A 24,843-nucleotide genomic window follows, 5' to 3' on the forward strand; every position below is an offset into this window, starting at 1 on the left:
GCAGTCTGTGGGTGCGCCATTCTGTACGTCGTCTTTCTGCTGTAAGCGTGTGCTGTTCACAACGTGCAAGTGTGCTGTAGACAACATGGTTTATTCCTTAGAACAGAGGATTTTTCTGGTGTTGGAATTCCACCGCCTAGAACACAGTGTTGTTGCAACAAGACGAAGTTTTCAACGGAGGTTTAATGTAACCAAAGGACCGAAAAGCGATACAATAAAGGATCTGTTTGAAAAATTTCAACGGACTGGGAACGTGACGGATGAACGTGCTGGAAAGGTAGGGCGACCGCGTACGGCAACCACAGAGGGCAACGCGCAGCTAGTGCAGCAGGTGATCCAACAGCGGCCTCGGGTTTCCGTTCGCCGTGTTGCAGCTGCGGTCCAAATGACGCCAACGTCCACGTATCGTCTCATGCGCCAGAGTTTACACCTCTATCCATACAAAATTCAAATGCGGCAACCCCTCAGCGCCGCTACCATTGTTGCACGAGAGACATTCGCTAACGATATAGTGCACAGGATTGATGATGGCGATATGCATGTGGGCAGCATTTGGTTTACTGACGAAGCTTATTTTTACCTGGACGGCTTCGTCAATAAACAGAACTGGCGCATATGGGGAACCGAAAAGCCCCATGTTGCAGTCCCATCGTCCCTGCATCCTGAAAAAGTACTGGTCTGGGCCGCCATTTCTTCCAAAGGAATCATTGGCCCATTTTTCAGATCCGAAACGATTACTGCATCACGCTATCTGGACAATCTTCGTGAATTTGTGGCGGTACAAACTGCCTTAGATGACACTGCGAACACCTCGTTGTTTATGCAAGATGGTGCCCGGCCACATCGCACGGCCGACGTCTTTAATTTCCTGAATGAATATTTCGATGATCGTGTGATTGCTTTGGGCTATCCGAAACATACAGGAGGCGGCGTGGATTGGCCTCCCTATTCACCAGACATGAACCCCTGTGACTTCTTTCTGTGGGGACACTTGAAAGACCAGGTGTACCGCCAGAATCCAGAAACAACTGAACAGCTGAAGCAGTACATCTCATCTGCATGTGAAGCCATTCATTCCGCCAGACACGTTGTCAAAGGTTTCGGGTAATTTCATTCAGAGACTACGCCATATTATTGCTACGCATGGTGGATATGTGGAAAATATCGTACTATAGAGTTTCCCAGACTGCAGCGCCATCTGTTGTTGAAAATTGTAACTACTGTAATTTCGAAAGTTTGTCTGCCTGAAAATTTACTGTTGTCCCAAGCATATTGCAACAAACGGTGTATTTCTATCGCTGCTCGTTTAGTTTTTATTGCCGTTTCAAATATACTGGTCATTTTTGAAACACCCCGTATCAGTTACTACAATTCTCACAAGAATCGTCATCCACATACCATTAAGCTAAGGGATCTCCGCCCATTAACATGTGCATTTCTATTTAAGGCGCATATACACTAGACCAACGAAGGCCTACGAATTACAGAGATGGATTCGGCCGAACGTTGAATGCCAATGCACTGGCTTTCGGTTTCACGTTCACACGAAACAAATGGCCTGGGGTCAAGGTATCGGCCATGTGGGATCACAGTTGGCTCTCATAACATGGCGACGTTGCTCCCTTTCGTTACTGATAGGCAGTAGCGTTTTAGTTAAAATTTCACCTTCCGATATTATGAAGTAAGAAGAGTATGTAGGAATCGTCGCATGCGCAGCATTTATTTTACTGCAAGAAGCTTGCCCTCAGAAAAAGAACAAGAAGAAACGACGCTGGTGGACGGCCTCCCTTTCAAAAAGTATGGAACAGTGTGGTGTAACAAAATTAATGCCTGTCCTTAAAGCTGAATCGAAATATGGGCTTATACGTGAATTTTTCGCTAGTGAAAGCTTCTGATTTCGAATAGTTATTGAATTGTGCAGGCTCCAAAATTTGCAAAGGTAACACCTCTTTTAGGAGAGCTGTAACTGCGGCAGAAACGTAGAAGTCGCTTCAAGTTTTGTTTGTTTCTCTTCGTCGTTCACGGCGAAAAGCTGTCAGAAGAACACATTTATTTTTTCTCACTGTGCGTGTAACTTTCTAACGCCTGAGTAGTTTCCTTCAAAGCGACTAGTCCTTTCAGTTTATTATTATAAACTCAGTTCGCACGGCCCATTAAGATTCCAATTCACGGTAAAGTTTTAACATTCTCTCCATGTTTCACTTTATACTCCACAATTTTTGAACGTAATAAATTCATACCCTTAACAACAGCAGGCATTATCCCCAGCGACTATTGAAATTAAGTTTTTCAGCATTGCCACAAGTCGCATTATGGACGTTTTATTGCCGGCCGGTGTGGCCGTGCGGTCCGCGTGACCGCTACGGTCGCAGGTTCGAATCCTGCCTCGGGCATGGATGTGTGTACTGTCCTTAGGTTAGTTAGGTTTAAGTAGTTCTAAGTTCTAGGGGACTGATGACCACAGATGTTAAGTCCCATAGTGCTCAGAGCCAGCCAGGACGTTTTATTGACTGGTTTCGCTCTTTAATTTAACGGCTAACTAATGTACATTAAACTGTAAATTCCAGAGTTTCTGCTGATGGTCTAGTTAAAAAACGAAACCGGTCAATATAACATACTAAGTGCGAGTCGTGGCTGTCCTAAAAGCTTAAACACACACCCGTTCAAAAGACATAACAAATCGGTACTGAAGCAACGAAAATTTCACCAAGCGTCCACGATAGATGAGGAATCCCACCGCCAACTAACTGCCAACCTTTTGATGTTGCCGCCAGCACGCAGAACCGCAACCAAGCCAACCGCTTCGTTGGCTCCGGTTTGCCGCCTGCACGCTCTAAGCAAATTTCGGCTAACGAAGCGGTTGGCTGTCGTTCCCTTCCAGCGAGTGCTCGCCCCCTTAACTTCAGTCGGACGGTGACGTCACGGCCACATGGCAGCGTACGTTAATCATGTTTATCAGCAGTCGAGAAGGGCAGCGTGTCTTCCTTCGATCGCTTCCTCGACGCGTAGCCCCTGGCACCTTGACACACATCGTTTGCTTTCGTCAGTTTATTCAGATTTATTCGCCTTGATATTTTTTCTACCGTTCAGGTTCTCATTTCGGTCGCTAGTGTGGCTGTTAGCCTTGTTTCGATACTGATTAATATTATGGCTTGTTACGGTTTTCGAGAATGTCTTAGAGAAAAATCTGAAAACCTTGTTTTCAGTGAGGAGTGAGGGATTAGTTATTTTATGTGCATAATTCTAATGAAAAATCCGAAAATTTGATGTCTAAAAAGTGCTTCAGTCAAAACAATTCTCTTCTCTCCATGACGCAATACACAGTACTCTCATGAGGAAAGAAGCACTTTTGTGGATAGGTTAAAAATAGAAATACGTAAGTTAGCTGAATCGTCGAGTATCAGAGACAAATGTTTTACTGCATATGTAGCGTGCTCGATAATGGTAAAAGATTATAAACGCCACAGTGATGGTATAACCGTGAAAGAATGTGTAACAGATATGGTCATAGGAATAGGCTATGACGGTGCCACTAATATTTACAAACAGCAGTTTTGTAACACAAAGCTGTAAAAAGTCGATTTCTTGAGATGTATCATAGCAGCAGACCATCGATCGAGAGTACTCATCGAACAGATCCCAGTCAACAATTAATTTTTATTTATATAATAATAGACTACTTTCCGGTGCGTGAAGAATTACTCACTTTAGTTCCGTCGCTGGGAACAATGGGTTTGAATATTTTTAATGCTGTCAAAAGTATGTTGACAAAATTGGTTGTTTTTCAAATTGCTCAGCACTTTTTTTTTCTTTTTGCAGAACACGCCCATATGCCCACACAGACATACAGTCCTATCAACACTGGAAATCTTAGACTATAGTTTATTATGGAAATTAAGAGTGTAAATTAGCTTAAGTCATAACACTGTATGTAGGAATAAGGACGTAACAAAGGATAGATTACGATTTAACAGATTTTACATCGACCGTATAAGGAAGCGAGTAAATACTCTGTAACTTGTACCAATAGCGCACCAGCTATGATCAGTAGAGTAAATTGTGTGGTATTAGATATCGGTATCACCCTACGGGGTATCAAGAAGGATAACAGAACGTCAAGTTTCGCCGGCCGAAGTGGCCGTGCGGTTCTAGGCGCTGCAGTCTGGAACCGCGAGACCGCTACGGTCGCAGGCTCGAATCCTGCCTCGGGCATGGATGTGTGTGATGTCCTTAGGTTAATAAGGTTTAACTAGTTCTAAGTTCTATGGGACTAATGACCTCAGAAGTTGAGTCCCATAGTGCTCAGAGCCATTTGAACCGTCAAGTTTCCGTCTAACGTAGATGTCACGCGGGATATGGCGGACCCAATGAAGCACACCTGCGGAGCCACACCTCCAGTGGTTCTGTTCTATAAGCGTCCTCTGGCGCCGCGATTTAAATTGACGGTGGGCAGCAGCTCAGCCCCCCAGCCCCCCCCCCCACCCCCCGTCCGCTGTCACGCCTGTATTTCCACGTCCCACCTGCTCTCCATCTGTCCACTCTCCATATCCTCTCCCAAGGTGGCTTCCACCAGCTCCCCCTCCCTGATGATGCCCTCCTCCCTTCCATCTACCCCTTCTACCAACTTTGATCGTCCCTCCCTCTTCCTGTGTTTGTTCCTCTGGGCACCCTCCCTCCCTTCTCTCGGCCTTCCATCCCTCCTCCCTTTCTCCTCTCTCCTCCCCTGGGCTACTCCTACCCCCATACCTCAATTCCTCCTACCATCTCCTCTGCCACTGGCATCTTTTCTCTCCCCTCTCCCTCCCCCTCCCCCTTCTTCCCCTCTTGGCAGGTCCCCAGACTCTCACATGTTACATGGACATTCGCGCGCCGGAGATCATCGCCATTAGTTTCTTGTGTGTGTACCATCGTGTTTGTGTTTAGTGTTCGCCGTCACGCTCCTACGTTCACCTGTGCCGCCGTCATTGTCTGTGCGCCGTGTTGACAGTTTTTAGTGTATTTTTTGTCGAGTGTTAATGGCTTTGCGTTTCTTTTATTCTGTGTCTACTGTCTTTTGCCCGCCAATTTGTTCAGTCTTTTCTGTGTCTTCTATATATTTTTTCATCGTCGATCTGTAGCTGAAGAGCGGCGTAGGATGCTGCTGACAGCCCACCTTTTTACAAAAGGGAAAAAAAGCAGCTCAGCCCACTTGCACTTTGAGCCATTTTGCTATCTAGTCGCAGCTTTGACTCCACAGTTGTGCTTTTGTTCACAGGGTCTCTTCCTGCTGACATTGTGAAAGACGAACTCCATCTCTTGCTGCATCGTTTGTAACGAATCTTCGCTGGGTTGGAAAAATAGAGATCATGTAAATCTTCTGATTACCGAGTTAACTTGTCCGCTAATTATTTCTGATCCTGTCCATCTTCCCTGCAACTACCGCTCTGTAGGCTCCCTTTCTTCACCGTTGTGTACAAAGTCGGACACAGAAAATAGCTTCAGTGGTCAATTATGAAAAAACGGCATATATTCCTTAACTTCTCATTGCATTATTGATCAGGAAACACAATGCGAGAAAAGTATTAGAATGCTACCTGTAACGAACATTGTGAACAAAATACGCTGAGGAAATCCATCAATAATTCATCGAAAATTTATGTAAATTTTGGTAGTAGTTGATGCTGCATACAGAGACAGAACTAGTATTGAGCCGGCCGCGGTGGTCTCGCGGTTCTAGGCGCTCAGTCCGGAACCACGAGACTGCTACGGTCGCAGGTTCGAATCCTGCCTCGGGCATGGATGTGTGTGATGTCCTTAGGTTAGTTAGGTTTAAGTAGTTCTAAGTTCTAGGGGACTAATGACCTCAGGTGTTAAGTCCCATAGTGCTCAGAACCATTTGAACTAGTATTGAATCATATTTTTTTAAATTTTATTTTTGCATATATAAGAAATATGTGAACTGGATGAGTTAAGCACCGCCAAATAAATTAAGAGTTGTGTTGTGGCAACGTTAATGTTTCAATACATCGTTAAATATCTGCATCAAACTAATCAAGAAATACGCTCTTAAATTTATTAACTCATGTATCTGTACTCTTTCTTTTCGGGAAGTGATAGCTTACGGACATATAGTTTCATCTGTCGTGCCAGTATTGTTAAAAATGTGTTTTTAACCGTTAAATAAAAGTGCTATAAAATTATTATAAAAGGAATGTATATTCGCACTGTTACAAGGTCAACTCCTAACTGTTCATCACCTCATTCGCCGCCGAGATCCTGTACCAAGAGGTTCGGTGCAAACAAAAGTAATTTACGCCATATCCGGAGGAGCGTTCCCATGTCGACATTGTCACAATCGAGACTAAAGTGGTTCAATTGGCCCTGAGCACTATGGGACTTACCATCGGAGGTCATGAGTCCCCTACAACGTAGAACTACTTAAACCTAACGAACCTAAGGACATCACACACATCCATGCTCGAAGCAGGATTCGAACCTGCGACCGTAGCAGTAACGCGGTTCCGGACTGAAGCGCCTAGAACCGCTCGGTCAACGCGTCCGGGTCAAGACTAGATGTGAAGATCGACTGTTTCAATGGTTGCGATGATTATTTGGTACTACACATTACTGGAAGCAGCAGTACGTAATACGTAATGTTTATCGACCTTGAATGTAATGATATTAAAGGTCTGTTGATATTGGTATCAGTTAAAGTTCACCCAAGATTGTGTACAACTTCATAAATTACCTTCAAAATTTCTTTTCAACTATTCCTTCCAATCAGTTTTTCCGAATATTCAAGCAATTATTAATCCATTTCCATTGCCATATACCTATTCAAATAATACGTTCTGAAAATCGTTAGTTAAGTGCAGGAAACAGTTTTCTTCTTGTGCATCATCATATTTTCGCGGCACAAAGACTGATCCATAAAATTTCATGCGTGCAGCCGCATAAATTAGACTTCTTTTTCTTCTAATATTTCGGCTGAATACCGTCAAGCCATCTTCAGGGCGAACCGAAGTCACTGACGCTCCAGCAGCTGCTCCGTCCTGTTAAAACCGGGGACCGCACCACTGTGCATGAGGCCACAGATACCCCAAGTCGCCAGAGACGTTGATCGGCGGCAAAGATGTATGACATATGCATTTAATGAGATCTATGGCTGTGCATGAGGCCACAGATACCCCAAGTCGCCAGAGACGTTGATCGGCGGCAAAGATGTATGACATATGCATGGAATTAGATCTATGGCTGTGCAGTCTATCCACTCGATGATATCGATGTATCACTGCGAGCTGCACCGTCGCGACGTCTTTGTGATTTTATTACAGAAATTGCCGGATTCCATGATTTGTCCAAGCTGAAGCCGCTGCCTATATTAATTAAATTCGTCGCCAACCGAATTTCAATTGCTTCCTTTACTTCTGACTCCCAGAAAGATGAGGTCCAGGCTAAAATTTCGACGTCATCATACACCATAGAATGCCCAGTATCAAGACAATGCTCTGCCACCGGAGATTTATTAAGTTGTAAGAGCCGGGCGTACCTGCGGTGCTCCGTGCATCTCTCCTAAACAGTATGTGTCGTCTGTTCGATGTATGAACGGCCACACTCACAGGGGATCTTGTCATATCTCAACGTCTCTGGCGCCTTGTATATCTGTGGCCGCATGAGCAGTGGCGTGGTCTGAGGGTTTAAAAGGACGAAGCAAGTGCTGGAGCGTCCAGTCGATCATCATACACCGTCTCCATGATTTCTGTCTCACCAGATATGTCCGTCCTATCCACCTCACTCCTACCCTCAAATACCTTGGAATCACCCTGGACCGCCACCTCACCTGGACTCCCCATCTCCGTACCATCCAAAACAAAGCTCACAATCCCCCCGCCTCCTGAAACTCCTGTCCGGCCGGACGTGGGATCTGAATCCTTCCACCATCCTTCGCACCTACAAATCCTTGATCCGCCCCATCCTATGTTATGCCAGTGTTGCTTGGATTTCCGCCGCTCCCAGGTTCTATAAATCCCTCCAAATCCTCGAACGCTATGCGCTCCGCCTCGCCTTCCGCATACGCCTTCCGTCCCCCAAGCGCATCCTGTACGACCTCATCCCCTTCGCCCCCCCTTCTCCTTTTCCTGAATCACATCCGCACACTATATATTGTCCGCTGCCTTGATCGCCTCGCCCTAACCCCCCCCCCCCCCTTGGTGTCCCCCTTCCTCTCCAGCCACAGCCCATTGCCGCGCCTTTACCGTTGTGTCCCACCCTCTCTCCATCTCCACACCCTCCGTCTCCTTTCCCATAGCAACTTTGTAAAGGACTTATTATGGGGTAGTGGACGAAATTAATCTTGAATAAAATATAATAATGTGACAGTGATGGCTAGCTACCACCTACTACTGAATCAAAAGCGATATTGTAAATAACTTGTATTTATTGTAAATTATCTCACGATAGAAATTAGATCATATTGAACAAATCATGAATGAAAACAAATTAAACAAATTGTACACTGTTCTTAGATATACTACACTGGTAAGATTGGCTCTCAGCTGTTAATGTTAAGTGGATGCGAAGTTAGATTTAATTATGCCCCTGGATAAGCAAATGGTAAATGCGATCTGACTGCGTTCCTATAATCTCTTTTGTGTCTGAAATAATACGTACTTCGGACACCACCACCAAGAAACAAACCAATCAACATGCAAAAGGACAAATAACAAATAACGAATCGTAAGCAAAACTGCACGGATGCTCAGTGGATGGCAAGAACACGATGCAACAACTATTTCTGAACTTTACTGCCGCTGCTGCAAGTTTTACTATACCGTCTACCAGCGTGCTGGCACCGTCGGTACTGCTGGGGCGACGACTGCACATGCGAAGTCGCTGAATTAAGATAAGTCTTTCAAATATCTTGAGCAAAATAAACTACTCAGGAACTACTAATACCACAAGCCCTATATTTCCTCTAAATGGTATACAACGCTTTTAAGACTGGCTCAACAACCTTTTAGGTGCAGCCCAGTGTGTTTTGTACTAACGTGCAATACCAGTGTGATAGCTCTGTGCACTGGTTGACTACGTTCAATGGTGACTGCCAGCCTATAAGGCGGAATCAACTGCAATTATACTAGTAGTCTATGCAATGCATATCGTGGACGCTGATGTCCTACTGTAGCTGCAGACTCTAGATCATACACAGCACAGTATTCAGAATCTAAGTCCCTATCTCAGAGCTACCGAACTTTGCGACTGTCCGCTTTCACGGCACAAGACGCTCTCACCCTGCCTCGCTCTCCCCGATACTCTTGCGACAATCTTCTCGCCAAACTCTCTCATCCAATCCCGACGCTGCAAAGGCCTCCCACATCTCCCTCGCAGAGTGATACAATTTCTCCACCTATCCAAAAATTTCTCTGTTCAAACAGCGGACGTTGACCCTCAGCGTTTACCGCACGTTCTCATGAACTGCCCAATCAGAGCTCAGCCCATTTGCCGCTAAAACAGCGCGCGACCGGGCGGAGCCAGCGCATACGTTGGACGCTCTCTGTCTTCTCGACATATCCCCTCTCTCTCTCACATGGCACCCGGCGGCGTTCCTTTCTTTTAATGCTTACTGGTCACTGGCCTCATCCCCTGCGACCCCGGCCCCTGCACAATGCTCTTCCGGCGCTCGCCGGCCTTCGCCTCCCCGGCTGAGCCCGACCACTCCTCGTCTCCACTGGCAAATTTACTCTGCTTACACCTACAGCGTGCAACTAAGTATTATCATTACCAAAGACCGTATTATTTCAGACATGTGTTTAATCATCAAGTATCTCTCTTCTAATCCACCTAATAAGACTAATTAACCATTATATGGGTTTATTTACTTCAAATATGCAGAATAATCTTCGAAATAAACGTCACAAATGAAAGCCACCTTTCAACTTCCACTATCTACCCCTCCCGGATGATGAGCTTCGCCCTGACAACTAATTTTCCTACCAACTCTAACCCCATCTTCCTGCCTCCTCCTCAGGGCTCCCCCTCCTCCCCCTCCCTTCTCCCTTCGGAATTGTGTGGATAATATTTTTCCGGAAGTCTGGTGGCATATCTTCAGTCTCACAAATCCTACACACAAACGGGAATCTTCATTCTGTTGCCAATGATTTTACAAATTCCGATGGAGTGTTATCTATCCATCCTGCCTTCTTCGACCTTAAGTGTTCCAAAACTTTTTTAAAGTCTGATTCTATTACTGGATCCCCTATCCCTTCCGAATAGACTCCTGTTTCTTCTTTTACTACGTCATCAGACAAGTCCGCCCCCTCACAGAGGTCTTCAGGGTACTCTTTCCACCTATCCGCTCTCTACATTTAACAATGGAATTCCCATTGTACTCTTAACGTTAGCGCTCTTACTTTTAACCTCACCAAACAGTTATTTTGACTTTTCTACACGCTGAGCCAGTCTTCTGACAACCATTTCCATTTACATTTATTTACATTTTTCACGCAGCCATTTCGTCTTAGCTTCTCTACATTTTCTATTTATGTAATTCGTAAATGTCTTCTTGAAGTGTCGATACACGTCGAAAAATACGGGTAAAAGTAGTAACAGTAAGGCGCAGATGGAGAATGGTACGTCTTTTCGAGAAGATAGTCGAGTGAAGAATAGCAATAATAGAAATAATGCTAAAGTAATCAACTGCAAGAATAACACAGGGGGAAATCGTTGAAAATGAGAAGGACCATCTCAAAAACTCTTTCCAAACTGAAATTAATGACATCGAGGACGATGGAAATAATACTAATCCTGATTTCAGGCTTATCTGCTAATAAAGAACAAAATATTCAATATCTGTGAAGCTTTGAGACGTACTGAAAATACAATGAACATTTCATTGAGAGTCCGTATTCAGCGGAATTATGTCAGACGAATACCTTCTGGTCAGTGGTGCTAAAAACTGTACTTCGAAACTTTTCCCATTCAGCACATAATTTCATTTCTCATTTTAACAACTTTAATTTTATGCTATAGACTTTCTGCTGTCAGTTGTATTATAAATAATAAAAAAAAGAAATTATATGACGGCGCGAAGCGTTCGAGACAGCACAGCGCTCAGTTTCAAAATAGAGAGAATATTGTAGATTCAGGGCCGTATATGAGTATCTGTCGTTCTGTCCACACGTGTACAACTATAAAACAGCAAACTGCCCCGAGGTTTCATTTATGCTTTTAGGTTTTTCGCTCGCAGCAGCGCGTATTACCCTTTGTATGTAACTATTTGTAATATAACTTGAGTTTTATACATGTACACCCCCTGACGTGTGTCAAACAAAGGCATTCTATGCGAGAGGCAGGAACTACTCTCTTTATTTGAAAAGGGAAATTCTGCCAAGGCAATGTTAACAGTAGTCAACTTGAAAGTCTTTGAAGTCATATTGTATGGACCACACAAAGGTCGTAACAGAGACCCGAGACATCATCATTAATGGGTGTTGGGCGTGATTAGCGAAAAAAATTTACTGCATACACGTTCTGGCGAAAACAATCACGGTACCAACTGCTTCCAAAAGTATGCAGATATTTAAAAGAACCACCAGACATGGACTGACGTCCTGGGAGTGTGTATCTACTAATATATACGAAGTTCAATATCCAAAGTTTAATTTACTCTGTGGAATGAACTATTTCACTTCGACCCTAGGGAAGAGCACGTCTGTAATAGCGTGCAAATTCTTTGAGAACGTTTGAACTTTTACATTCATTATCACATTTTCACTGTATTCAATACCTAACAGGCTTCAGATGTCGCCAGTTACACATCTCTAGAGCGGCAAGTTATGTGTTTACATTTAAATTTCGGCGATTTTTCTATTTAAGAAGTTTAAACTCGCGTTTTTTAACCGCAAGTGTAAGTCAGAAACATGAAATAGCAATGCTCACGTTGTTAAGAAGTATGCTGCAATGTACCTTCGGACATGCGAGAGCATTGCTATTTCGTATTGATTCGACATTACCAAGCACTCGACTGTCAGTAAATATGTCCTCCTTGTTCGGGAATATTAACGTACAAGTGTATCCACTGTAGACGACGACAACGACGACATATACAGGGTGTTACAAAAAGGTACGGCCAAACTTTCAGGAAAATTTCCTCACACACAAAGAAAAAAATATGTTACGTGGACATGTGTCCGGAAACGCTTACTTTCCATGTTAGAGCTCATTTTATTACTTCTCTTCAAATCACATTAACCATGGAATGGAAACACACAGCAACAGAACGTACTAGCGTGACTTCAACACTTTCTTACAGGATATGTTCAAAATGTCCTCCGTTAGCGAGGATACATGCATCCACCCTCCGTCGCATGGAATCCCTGGTGCGCTGATGCAGCCCTGGAGAATGGCGTATTGTATCACAGCCGTCCACTATATGAGCACGAAGAGTCTCTACATTTGGTACCGGGGTTGCGTAGACAAAAGCTTTGAAATGCCCCCATAAATGAAAGTCAAGAGGGTTGAGGTCAGGAGAGCGTGGAGGCCATGGAATTGGTCCGCCTCTACCAATCCATCGGTCACCGAATCTGTAGTTCAGAAGCGTACGAGCACTTCGACAGAAATGTGCAGGAGCTCCTTCGTGCATGAACCACGTGTTACGTACTTGTAAAGGCACATGTTCTAGCAGCACATGTAGAGTATCCCGTATGAAATCATGATCACGTGCTCCATTGAGCGTAGGTGGAAGAACATGGGACCCAGTCAAGACATCACCAACAATGCCTGCCCAAACGTTCACAGAAAATCTATGTTGATGTCGTGATTGCACAATTGCATGCGGATTCTCGTCAGCCCACACATGTTGATTGTGAAAATTTACAATTTGATCAAGTTGGAATGACGAAACTAAAATGAGCTCTAACATGGAAATTAAGCGTTTCCGGAAACATGTCCACATAACATCCTTTCTTTGTGTGTGAGGAATGTTCCCTGAAAGTTTGGCCGTACCTTTTTGTAACACCCTGTATATGTTTGTGTCAGGCTGTGATACGTACGCCGACCGGAGTCGCCGAGCGGTTCTAGGCGGTACAGTCTGGAACCGCGCGACCGCTACGGTCGCAGGTTCGAATCCTCCCTCGGGCATGGATGTGTGTGATGTCCTTAGGTTAGTTAGGTTTAAGTAGTTCTAAGTTCTAGGGGACTGATGACCTCAGAAGTTAAGTCCCATAGAGCGCAGAGCCATTTGAACCATTTTTGTGATACGTAGTCGGTTGCCGAAGCGATCACGGTAGGCTCATAGTTATGAGGTGAGGCGAACATGCTCGGCGTTCCAAGCTGTGCTTGTTTACACGGTAGAGCGCAGCGGTGCGTCGCTACGTTCATTCACATTCTGATCTGAAATGGCGTTGTCTTACCGCCGTGCGACAGTCAAAATCACGTTTGAAGCGGAACATGCACGACCTCGAGCGCACGTTCATCCGTGACGAACCTTAACTCGCGGCCCCCGACGTTATAGGGACGCACTCTTCATCCTAAGCAGCGTCTTGTACACCAAACTGTGGGACTGAAGAACTTTGTGCTGATGCTGTGCGGCGTTTCACCCAAAATCTGAAATTTAAATACCGTGATGGCCACGTAGGAGCTGTTTCGGTTGATCAGGTGGGGTTCGGCCTCTGCACCCTGCGTCTTTTCGAACTTCCTGTTGAAGTACCGCAAGACGTGGTCGCATTTGCCTTACGACTTGAACTGAAAAGCAGGTGCCGTCTTATGTGATGATTGGCGGCGTGCGGGCGATCGCCCTGTACGATGGTAAACACAACTGGTGCGAGCTGCGGCCAGGACAGCCACATCCTGTCGGATTGTCTCCATAGATGCGTAATTCAGGAGCCAGCAGCAGATGTTGCACCGGCCTACAGTGTCCGCTGTTGCTAAGGTGTCGAATCCACGGGGCCAGATTCCTTCCGACCTGCCATCGTTGCGGGACACTGAGGCGGCGGCGAATCTTCAGATACCCTCTCCGTCACCTCCGGCGGAAACGACGCCCACTGACCCCTGACAACACCCGAGAAGCGAAGTTACCGTAGAGGTGGACATCGACCTGGAAGTCGTACCAACCTCTGCTTTTCTCCCAGATGGATAGGCCACAGATGACGGCCGATCCCACTCCGATACGGAACAACACGTCCGTGTACAGAAGTCACCCAGCAAACGAAAGAAACGTAGTCATACGCCATTTGACGAGTGTCACCTTAGGATGGACGCACCCGATGACACAAAGGCGTCGGACGACGCATGGATCTAGGAATTCTTGCCCCTCAGAACGTGCCTCCTTGACACCCCCCCCCCCCCCCTAACTCAGTGGTTTGTCTTTCGTAGCGTCCCCTCCGCCGCCTGCACTCTCTATTAACACGGCGTCTCTGGAAGACGCCTTCCTGCGACAGCGACCCGATGATTTCGCCCCTGGACAACGCACTGGTGCTGCTTCTGTTTCTTGGGCGTACGACGTAGAGAAGGAATCAGAATGGCCTATGATTACGGTGAGCGGGCGCGTTCCACCGGTTCTGGCCCCCGCTACCTCATCACAGTCAACGCCTCGGCTTGGACCACCTTATGAGTTCTGTCCAGGCTGGACACCATCTGGTGGACCCCTTATCTCGACTGTAGGAGTGCCGGAACTGAGGTATCGGTTAATTACGGTTCATGTCAACAATATCCGTGCGCCGCAAATCTGACGATGCTGCACTATACACTCCGAGCGGCCGACATAGACGTGGTCCTCTTACGAGAAGTGCATATTGATGGTTATCTTAATCCATTCGGGTATATCCCTTACGTCTCCCACACGTCGGATTCCGGTAGCAGTGTGGCGATTCTAATCCCTGAAGGGTTACCTGTCGACGACGTCCAGTATCTTCCGGATGCGTGGGGCATGGCTGTCACAGTCTTCGTCGTCTGAATGATTGTCGTATATGCTGCTGCAGGATATGGAAGGCGGAGGGAACACTCTACCTTCTTTGTGAAGGCGGTCTTACTTCTTTTTGTGGGATAGCTAGATATGTTGGTCCCGGATGGTGATTTTAATTGCACCCTACAGCTCAGCTGCCACGTCATTTGCCTTGCGCAGAGTTTGCCATGGTTGTCGATCATCTCCACCTTGTGGACACGTGGTGACTGGCTCACTTTCACGCACTACAATGCACATTCTTCCAGTCGCTTTCATCGCTTTCACATCTAGCGCTCACTAGTAAGAGGAACCCGAATGGTGGAGATTTGGCCTTTCGCTTCTTTTGACCATGCAGCGTATATCTGCACCGTCAGCCTCGATCGCCGAGGTTGTGGCATGGCAACGGAGGTTGAAAAATGAATCTTGCTCTTTTGGAGTCTCCCGACTGTAAGCAGATTATTGAGGTGACGGAATTCGAGTCGCCGCCAATGTGGTGCTAATCTGTCTGTGTTACAGTGGCAGCTTTTCTGCGCAGAACCTGGGTTATTTCCCGAGCAATTCGTGGCTGAAAGCGACAGTTCGCATTGTGGTGAGGAACGGGACAACGTTCGTGACCACCCACGCACTGCTGATGGCTGTCGGACGATATAAACCTTCTCTAAGGATATTATGAGGCAGCAACCACAATGAACGTGACGGCACCGCTTTGTAGTGCAGTGCGACCTCAACTTTTGCTCTGATGTACAGGGTGGAATCACTAGGGACAGGTCAACGCCATTCGACGAAATTCGAAGGTGATCTGAAGTAGAAAGTGGTGTTATGATTTTTCATTCCTCCAGTTTTGCTCGCCCCGGTATCGTGATCACAGTTCGTCAACACCTTCGCTGCCATATGTCCGCTTTTGTTGAGCACTTTAGAAATTTATTCGTACAAGGTAAAATTGTGGTGGATTCCTTGGCATTTGCAGACAGGCAACCCCTTGTCACCCTGCCCCCTCCATCCCCCCCCCCCCCCCCCGATTCCGTATGTCTCACTACCAGATGCAAGAGCGGCTTTATAGCGTGGTTGCAAGCGCCCTTGGGATCTGGTCCAGTTTGTCTCTGAACAGGTGCAGTTTTAAAACGCCCAACGAAAATGAATTGGTGGCAGCTAGGGAGGGGGAGGGCGGGCGGCTTTTACAATGTCGCATCCCTCTGTGTTCACAACAGGAGCGCGTGAAAGAAGGGGGCTGTAAAAGCTTAACCACTCTTTCCTGGTTTTGAACGGACCTAGCTGTTCCACCTTGTACACCAGAGCAGAAAGTGTGGTCGCATTGCTCTTCAGAGCTGTGCCATCAAGTTCAGTGTGGTTGCTACCCCGTGATATCCTTGTAGGGGAAACTCCCCATCGCAACCCCCTCAGATTTAGTTGTAAGACGGCCAGTGGTTCGTCCGTCAGAAACTGAACACAGATATAGCACGAAAACAGGAACAACTAGGAAAAAATGAGCAAAACGGAAACAGTGAACGGTCCAAGCATAACATGTGTGAGCAGTGTATCGACTCGCGCAGCAGCTTGTGTTTAGATTGCATTGATTTTCCTTTTCTTCCCCTGACATGTTTGTTTGATATGTTGTCTGTCATTAAGTGGCTGCTTGGTTGTCTTTTTCCCTCTGCTATCGATATCTGCGTTTGCTTCCGGGAAACTGATATGGAGGAAGTGAGTTCTTTGACCGGTTGTAACCTTGTGTGGTGACGCGGAAGTAGGGGGGTGGTGCGCTCAGAGAGAGTCTGGTGGACACGGGAGGGCAGTGTGGCTCGCCAGCGCGGACCAGGCGTGGTCGTTTGTACCGAGTCACCACGTGATGTATGTCGGTTGTGTGTAGCGAGTGGGTCGAGTTGACGGAAGAGCTCCCCGCGGGTTGGTTGTATACAGAATCGCCCCACGAGTAGTTGCTGTTCATTTCACCTTGGTGGGACGTTAACAAGCTTCTTTAAGCCCGCTGTTTCAACACTGGAGTTTAAAAGAAAGACATCTAACATGAAGGAGCGGTCACTATCCGTCAACGTTGCAGAGAAGACGTGAACTCCGGTGACAGAGCGTGTTGTCGCGTGACCGTGGCGTGTTGGGTACAGTGGCGACGCGTGCGCGGTCGGATGTGTGGATCCTGGTCATCGGAGGTCGTGTACTGCCTGTTGGAGCATAATTGCAAGTTAAGTCATAGGAAGGTTTAATCATCAAGTAGTAAGTTTGCGTAATCAATGTCTCTTCTGCCTTGTGGCCTCCGGCGATCGGGTTTCCTATCCCCGGCACCGGTGTAATTGAAGACAGTGATCTTTCCTCCTTTTCTCGTTACTGCCCGACGGGAGGTGTAGTTTTGGCAGTTTAATTGTTTCGCTGTTCTGTCGTGTGTTATGAGAAATTCATGCTTCTTGTTGGTTGATCTTGTCGTCGCTCATTCAGGACTGTGTGGTGTAATGTTTCCTTGCACGAGGTCAGCTCTAATTCTGTCAGCAAGTTAAGCCATCTTACTACAAGTTTTCGATGGCTAAAAGTCGGTGCAGTGATCAGCCTGAGAGTGGCAATTGTGTTTATGGGCGTATTTAAATCCCTGAGGAGTGGGCGATTTTTCACCGCCTTACACGGGTCCGTAGTATCTGTTATGTTCTAATGATATTCCAGGACACTTTTATTTAAAAACTTTTTTAAATTCCTCCATTCCTTTATTGCCAGTAATCGTGTGTTTGCTGAGACCTTTGATTTTTTTTAAATGGCGGTGTTGGTAGCTTCACTACCTCATCTTACTTTAGTAACAAAGTTCTGTATTTACTTTAGTAGCCTGTTTACTAATGTTCTTTAAATTTTTTAAAAACTGTTGTATTGCTACAAATTACTTGATTGCCGTTAGCGGTGTGTTTTGAAAGGCTTTCATTGCCGTAATGGTAGCTTCTGTGATTTTTTAAAAAAAGTTAAATTTTAAACTGTTGTTTTGCTGTAAATGACTTGATTGCCGTTAGCGGTGTGTTTTGAAAGGTTGTTGATTGCCGTACTGTTAGTTTCTGTAACATATGAATAAAACATTTGTTTGTGAAAATCTCAACTCGATAGTAACCTATTAGAAATTTGGCCCCGTTTCCCAACTTGTGGTGTGGCTTGTACTAACCGTAACCACTGTGTGTGTCAATTTGCTACATCAATCGAATTGAATAGACAGGGTGTCTTCGTTATGTGGTGGTGGTGTTGGGGTGGAAACGCGGAAATCGGTGTTCAAACCTCGCTCGAATCGCACTATTTTTTTCTCAAAATTATGATCTATCCGTCAGGTCATTGATGTGTCTGTTCGCTGTATTCAGATTTGTGCAACTTTGTTCTGTGTCGTGGTGCAACGTCCGTTCGCAACAGCGAGTTGTAAATAAGGAACCCCCGAATTTAAGTACCTTCTATTTCTTCGACACAAGTACCACATGTTATGACTCTGGCGTTACGTATTGGAAATTTCGACTCTTGAACTCCTTTATTGTAACGCGATTCACACCAGTCTATTTGTTATTTTCATTTCTGTGAGATGTCTATACAGCATCTCGCCTATTCTCTATTCATCAAATTTACTTGCCACAGTAACATGTTCTTACCACATGACTCATGCTGTATAGCCAGTGAGTAATGTGACAACTGCCAAAACTACAGGAGGAGAACAGACACGTCAATGACAGGCCTGGCAGTTGATAAGTTCTGAAAGAAAAGAAAGAGAAAACAAGTTGGGAACAAGGGTCATTCGAACATGAATATCCCACTTGGCAGTGTAAAATCGTGACCACACAAGCACGATGTGTTGCTCGATATTGCACATCTTGAGCTTGGACTGTTCATTGTTTCTATTTTGCCTCTTTTTTCACAGTTCATTACACCTTCCTATTTTCATGCTTGATCAGTGTTCAGTTTTTGGGTCATTTTGCTATTAAATCTGAAGGTGCTTGCGATGGGAAGTTTCCCTGATTAGAGATGGTTTAAATCGTCAGCAGTGTCAAAGATAGTCAAAAACGTCGTACTGTTGGTTACTGCATATCAAACTGTCGTTTTCGACCACGAAATGTGTGGGAACGAACGCCCCATGGAAAAGGGGTGTATCATTGACGCCCTTTATGTCAGCCGCTACCACATTTTCGTGTTGATTGGTGTTCCACACTGTCACTTAGTGAACAAAGTACGACTTTACGGAATATCTGATCAGTTTCGTGACTCATTCAGAACTTCCTAACAGACACATGGCTCTTAACTTGACGAAACGGTCAGATGTAAAAGTAAGTTTTGGTATACTCCTAGGGAGCAGTAATTACTTTTGAGATATGAACACAAATATCCGTCCTACAACATACAAAGCTCCGTGAGGTGTTCGAGGATGATGATGCTGTTTATAGAGAAGTTGCAAAGACAGAAAACGGCAGCGAAATGACCGAAGTCATGCTCAGGAATGACGTTTGGTTCAGTTGACACTCAAGGAAAATAGCTGTAACGTATTGCACATAAATGTACGGAAAGACCAGTTACCGTTAATTACAAAATGGTGATAAATTATTGGAAAGAGGAACAATCGAAATTACCTGGCGCCAGCAGTGAGGAATGATATAAAGCTTATCAACCTGCTACATTACTAAATGACCATCCCGGTCCATAGTCCATGGTTCATAGCACAAGATGCAGGTTGCCTATTTATCGATTTCCAGAGACAAAAAAATTTGATTTTCAATATTTTTCGTAATTATTGACAGTATTTAAAAGCTAAAATGGTGTCATAACCTACTTGTTAAGACATATGACTTTATGCGAACAGTTAAACACAGTAACATAACTATTCCATTTAGAAACTGTGTGCACATTTTGAGAGATACATTATTTTCTTCCAGTATTTGAGAGCCATAGCACTTCGCTTCCTAAATTTTCGCTGTACATGCAGTAAAACTTCCACATCGGTTATGACTTTTTAATTTATTAGTTCTTTACAACTAACTCTAATCGTTATGCTTTCAGTATCCACATATACCATCGAATGTATCTGCAAAATTATATCATTGTAGACGCATAGTTGAGTGGATATGATGTCATAAACATTGAAAAATGTGAAAAAATAGCTTTTGTTAGAACAAATTACTTAGATGATACTCACCCAGTGTTTAGCAACGAGAGCTTTTAGTGACGACTCTTCTGTAAATTTCTCTTGATTTAATGGTTAACGACAAATATTTAACACATTAACTCCTTCGTAAAGTAATAAGACCTTTAAGCCCGTTTTATAAGTGGAAGTTCGATTCTTTAAAGAGTCAGGCGTTCACCGTCAGGAAACGAGTTGTAGGAAAGGAGATACCAGGCTAGTTCTTTATAAGAATCCGAAGGAAGTGCCACTCATCGTTGAATAAAAAAATGTTCCGAAAATCTCTGTTCAATCGGTTCTCGACTATTGCTCGATAGTCAACAACCTTCACGTTGGGATTTGCAGATAACGTGTACGAGATTCGAAGAAGAGGGTCGGATTTAGTTATGGTCCGTTTAGTGACGACCGAATGCTCTCCAGACGAAAATGGCGAACGTTACAAAGCGGCGCTTTGGGCATCACTAAGAGAACTACTGTCAAAATTCCGAGAGTATGTGTCCTATGTATAGTCAGATAATACATTACATCCTTCGGCATACATCCGTCGAAATGAACCCGACTGGATAATCACAGGTAGAAATGGAACAGAAAGATGTAAACGATAATGAAAGCTTAAGTATTCTTCTCAGCACAGTGTCTGGTAGCTGATACTCTTTAACTTTATATACAGTAGTTAATTTCTGCAGTATCCGCAGGTTCGTCTCATTTGAGGAAGAATATCATAAAGAAAGAAAACCTCTCCGGTTGTCGATTTCAGAAATTATGGTGAAATAGGTTTATTGATTTTCTCCATCGCATAGACCATCTGCAATCCTAATTGAACATCAAAACCAGTGAGTAATTGATCTCTGCACAAGCAGTTATACTTGAAATTTATGTTTCTCAACGTTAATACACCACAGGATTATTTCCAAGTAATACGACCGTTCACTTTTCGAACAAATATAGTTTAAAGCTCTTTCCATTCATGAAACAACAAAGTAATCTTTTGTAAATCTTCGAATTGCTTTGAAACCCAACATACGCTTCCGACTTTTAGCACTTCTCAGAATTAAAACGAAAGTAAGAAAATAAACATTTTAACATGCTTCTAAGCTGTTCATTAACATTCCTTAATTGACGCAACTGAAACAAATGACTTCTTTTAGAAGTACGGGGTGATTCAGCTGACCGTACACATGTTGTTTCGTGCAGCCCGCAGTGTTAAATCTGGCCTTCAAAAACCACGCTCGAGATTTTCATATCCTCTTGCTCCCTACGCACAAACTGTTAGTTCTACAGAAAAAATGAAGAGGGTCTTTTAGTAGGAAATTTGATCTAGTTAAAAATTGGAGGAGGGGGGGAACATTTACTACCATTTGGCGGGAAAATTTTGCAAGTCTATATCCCATCCATGGGCACTAAAATCAGAATTTTTTCTACATACAGGAATTTAAACCACACACCTTCTGTAACGCACTTCATTGTAAGCAAATAAAATAGTTATTGGGGCACAAGAAACATGTACTACCACCTTGGCACTACTCCACACATGTGGTCAAGTGGCGTTAGTCAACAAATAATCCAAAAATACGGACACACAAGATTATTACTTCCCTATCTGAGACTCATGCGCTACCGTGTAGTTATTCACTCTTCGACTGTACATTTTCAGACCGGAAGTGCACTTTACCATTGTGGCGGTTGCTCCAACCGACCATGTGGTGGGAAACCAAGTACGCAAAGAAAACATATGAAAAATAAAAAAAATCCCTAATCTATTACTCTGAAAGAAACACCACATTAAAGTACGTAAAATGAGTTAACTTCTGTTATGCACAGAGCAATAACACAACCGTGAGCTTAAGGCCCATGGTGTGTGCTTGACCAAGGCACAAACGGTAAATTCTTACAGAAATTTGACTAAATTACCAGAAGAAACTCCCTTATGGGAGCTTCGTGGTCGACTGCCCACTGATTTCAACATATGGACTTCAGTACCGCCGCGCGGGTTTAGCCGAGCGGTCTAGGGCGCTGCAGTCATGGACTGTGCTGCTGGTCCCGGCGGAGGTTCGAGTCCTCCCTCGGCCGTGGGTGTGTGTGTTTGTCCTTAGGATAATTTAGGTTAAGTAGTGTGTAAGCTTAGCGGCTGATGACCTTAGTAGTTAAGTCCCATAAGATTTCACACACATTTGAACTCTTTAGTACCGAACACAATTGAAACATTCTAATACCTTTGTTCATAGTCCCATAAGTCGAGAGCTGCGCCTCCCACGTCAGCCCAACACCGCCACCCAGGAACAAGTGGACCTGCGGCCACATCGCCTAACCATTGCTCGTTCAAAATGGAGGAGGAGGAGGTGGTTCGTCAACCTAACAGAGAAAATACGCGTGGCTTCACGATTTCTCAGACCCGACTTGCACACTTTCTTTGCCAAACTTCTTCGGCTTTAGGGGTTGGTACTATCCTACCACAGAACCACTCTACTCACACAATGCTACGAGCTCCGACTAAAGCCTTCTGCTACTTCACATAATTATTCATTCATACAGGCCAGGTTGCACAAGGGAAAGGATGCAGGTAAACGTGGCACACGCGAAACAAAATTAATTAATTAACACCGGTTGCTCCATTCTCTCCTGCTTGGTACCCCCTGATTAATTTCTGCAGCGTAAGAAACACTCTCGTTGTAATTCTCCTGTACCGCAATTTATTAAGAAAAATATGGAACGGTGCAACAAGTTGCGTTTCATCACTCTCGGGGAACTTTGAGGAAAATGGACTCAGGGTTCCCTTTCCGATGGATCGACAGTCCGGGACTTTTTTTTCAATTGATGCCACGAGGAGGACAGCCTAATCTCCTTGCTACACCAATTTGTTATTATTTTTTTTGTTATGCTTAGCATAGTTCAAGGTACATCATTTAAAATACACTCCTTCTCGTAAAATAAGGATAATTGCAGAATGTGGTGCCATACAACGTGGCACTACACAAAACTGGCGCTAAAAGCATAGGCACATAGGGAACACACACGACACAGATCTGTAAGTCTCCGGTATTGCTGATAAGTTGAGAAAACCGACCCGAAACACAAGTGCTACAAAACGCCACTGTTTCCTGCGCATGTACACATGCACAGGCCGCACAACGTGTTGGTATACTCTGGATCAGGTGGTCGAGCAGCTGCTGGGGTATAGCCTCCCATTCTTGCACCAGTGCCTGTCGGAGCTCCTGAAGTGTCGTAGGGGTTTGAAGACTTGCAGTGATAGTCGACCGAGAGCATCACAGACGTGCTCGTCATAATCCCACCCCACACGATCATACCACGATCTTCATACAGGTCCCTTTCAAGGACATTAAGGGGCCGGTATCTGGTTCCTGGTTCACACCAGATGAAAACCCGGCGAGAATCACTGTTCAGACTACACCTGGACTCGTCCCTGAACATAACTTGTGGTCACTGTTCCAATGACCATGTACTTTTTTCTTGACACCAGACTTTACGGGCTATCCTGTGACCAGGGGTCAGTGGAATGCAACTTGCAGGTCTCCAGGCGAATAAACCATGTCTGTTCAGTCGTCTGGAGACTGCCTGTCTGGAGACAACTGTTCCAGTGGCTGCGGTAAGGTCCCGAGCAAGGCTACCTGCCGTACTCCGTGGCCGTCTGCGGGCACTGATGGTGAGATATCGGTCTTCTTGTGTTGTTGTACACTGTGGACGTATCGTACTGTAGCGCCTGGACACGTTTCCTGTCTGCTGGAATCGTCGCCATAATCTTGAGAGCACACTTCGTGGCACACGGAGGGCCCGTGCTACAACCTGCTGTGGTTGACCAGCCTCCAGTCGCCCTAGTATTCTACCCCTCATAACGTCATCAATATGTGTTCTTTGAGCCATTTTCAACACACACTCACCCATTACCACGTCTGAAAACGTCTACCCACTTACTCGCTGCACCGTAATCTGACATGCACGAACACACCTCTGCGTATGTGACTGCTGCCAGCGCCACCGTTCCACAACCGCAGGTCAAATGTACCGCGTGGTGATACCCCGAGGTGATGTAAACCCTTAAATCGCCCACCAGAGTGTTGTTTCACCAACAATCAGCATTATCCTAAATTTATGAGCGTGAGTGTAGTTAACTTGCCAAGACAACCCAAAAGAATGGCATAGACACAGTGACAATCGCCACAAAGACTCAGAACATTACAAAAATTCTATAAATGAAATCATCTTAAGCAATTAATCACAATTATATCCAGTATAGGTTGATAGTCATTATGTAACTAAATTATTCTAAGACATAAGCCTCGAAGAGGAGTAAGCATTCGCTGCAATCAATAACATAAAACACTCACATTACAGTCTCTTCAAAACATTTTCTATTATGTCTATTACCTATTTAACAATTACGCAAAATGTCGAAAAAGTAATAAACCTTCAGTGCAATTAATAATACAAAACACCCAGCCTTCAATGGTTCCACAAACATTTACTGTTATGCATATTACCTTGTCACTAATCAGTATCTCTGATGAAGAAAAAAATACACGTTTGAGACTGATCACTACTGGAGACGATCTGCTCGTAATAAAACTCTTCATAATTAATATTTGATTAATTCCAAATCGGAAATTAAACTAATACAAAACCATACAGTGGCCCATCAGGTAGGTCACAAATTTCATTGGAAAAGCAACTTTGTATTTTAACACATTATTATGTTGTATCTAATTTGTTCCTTACTGACTGGCAATGACGGTATGTACATCATTAAAGCAATGTAATGATATATCTTTTAATGAATATACAC

The sequence above is a fragment of the Schistocerca serialis genome, chromosome 2 (genome assembly GCF_023864345.2).
Source record: "Schistocerca serialis cubense isolate TAMUIC-IGC-003099 chromosome 2, iqSchSeri2.2, whole genome shotgun sequence".
NCBI lineage: Eukaryota > Metazoa > Arthropoda > Insecta > Orthoptera > Acrididae > Schistocerca > Schistocerca serialis.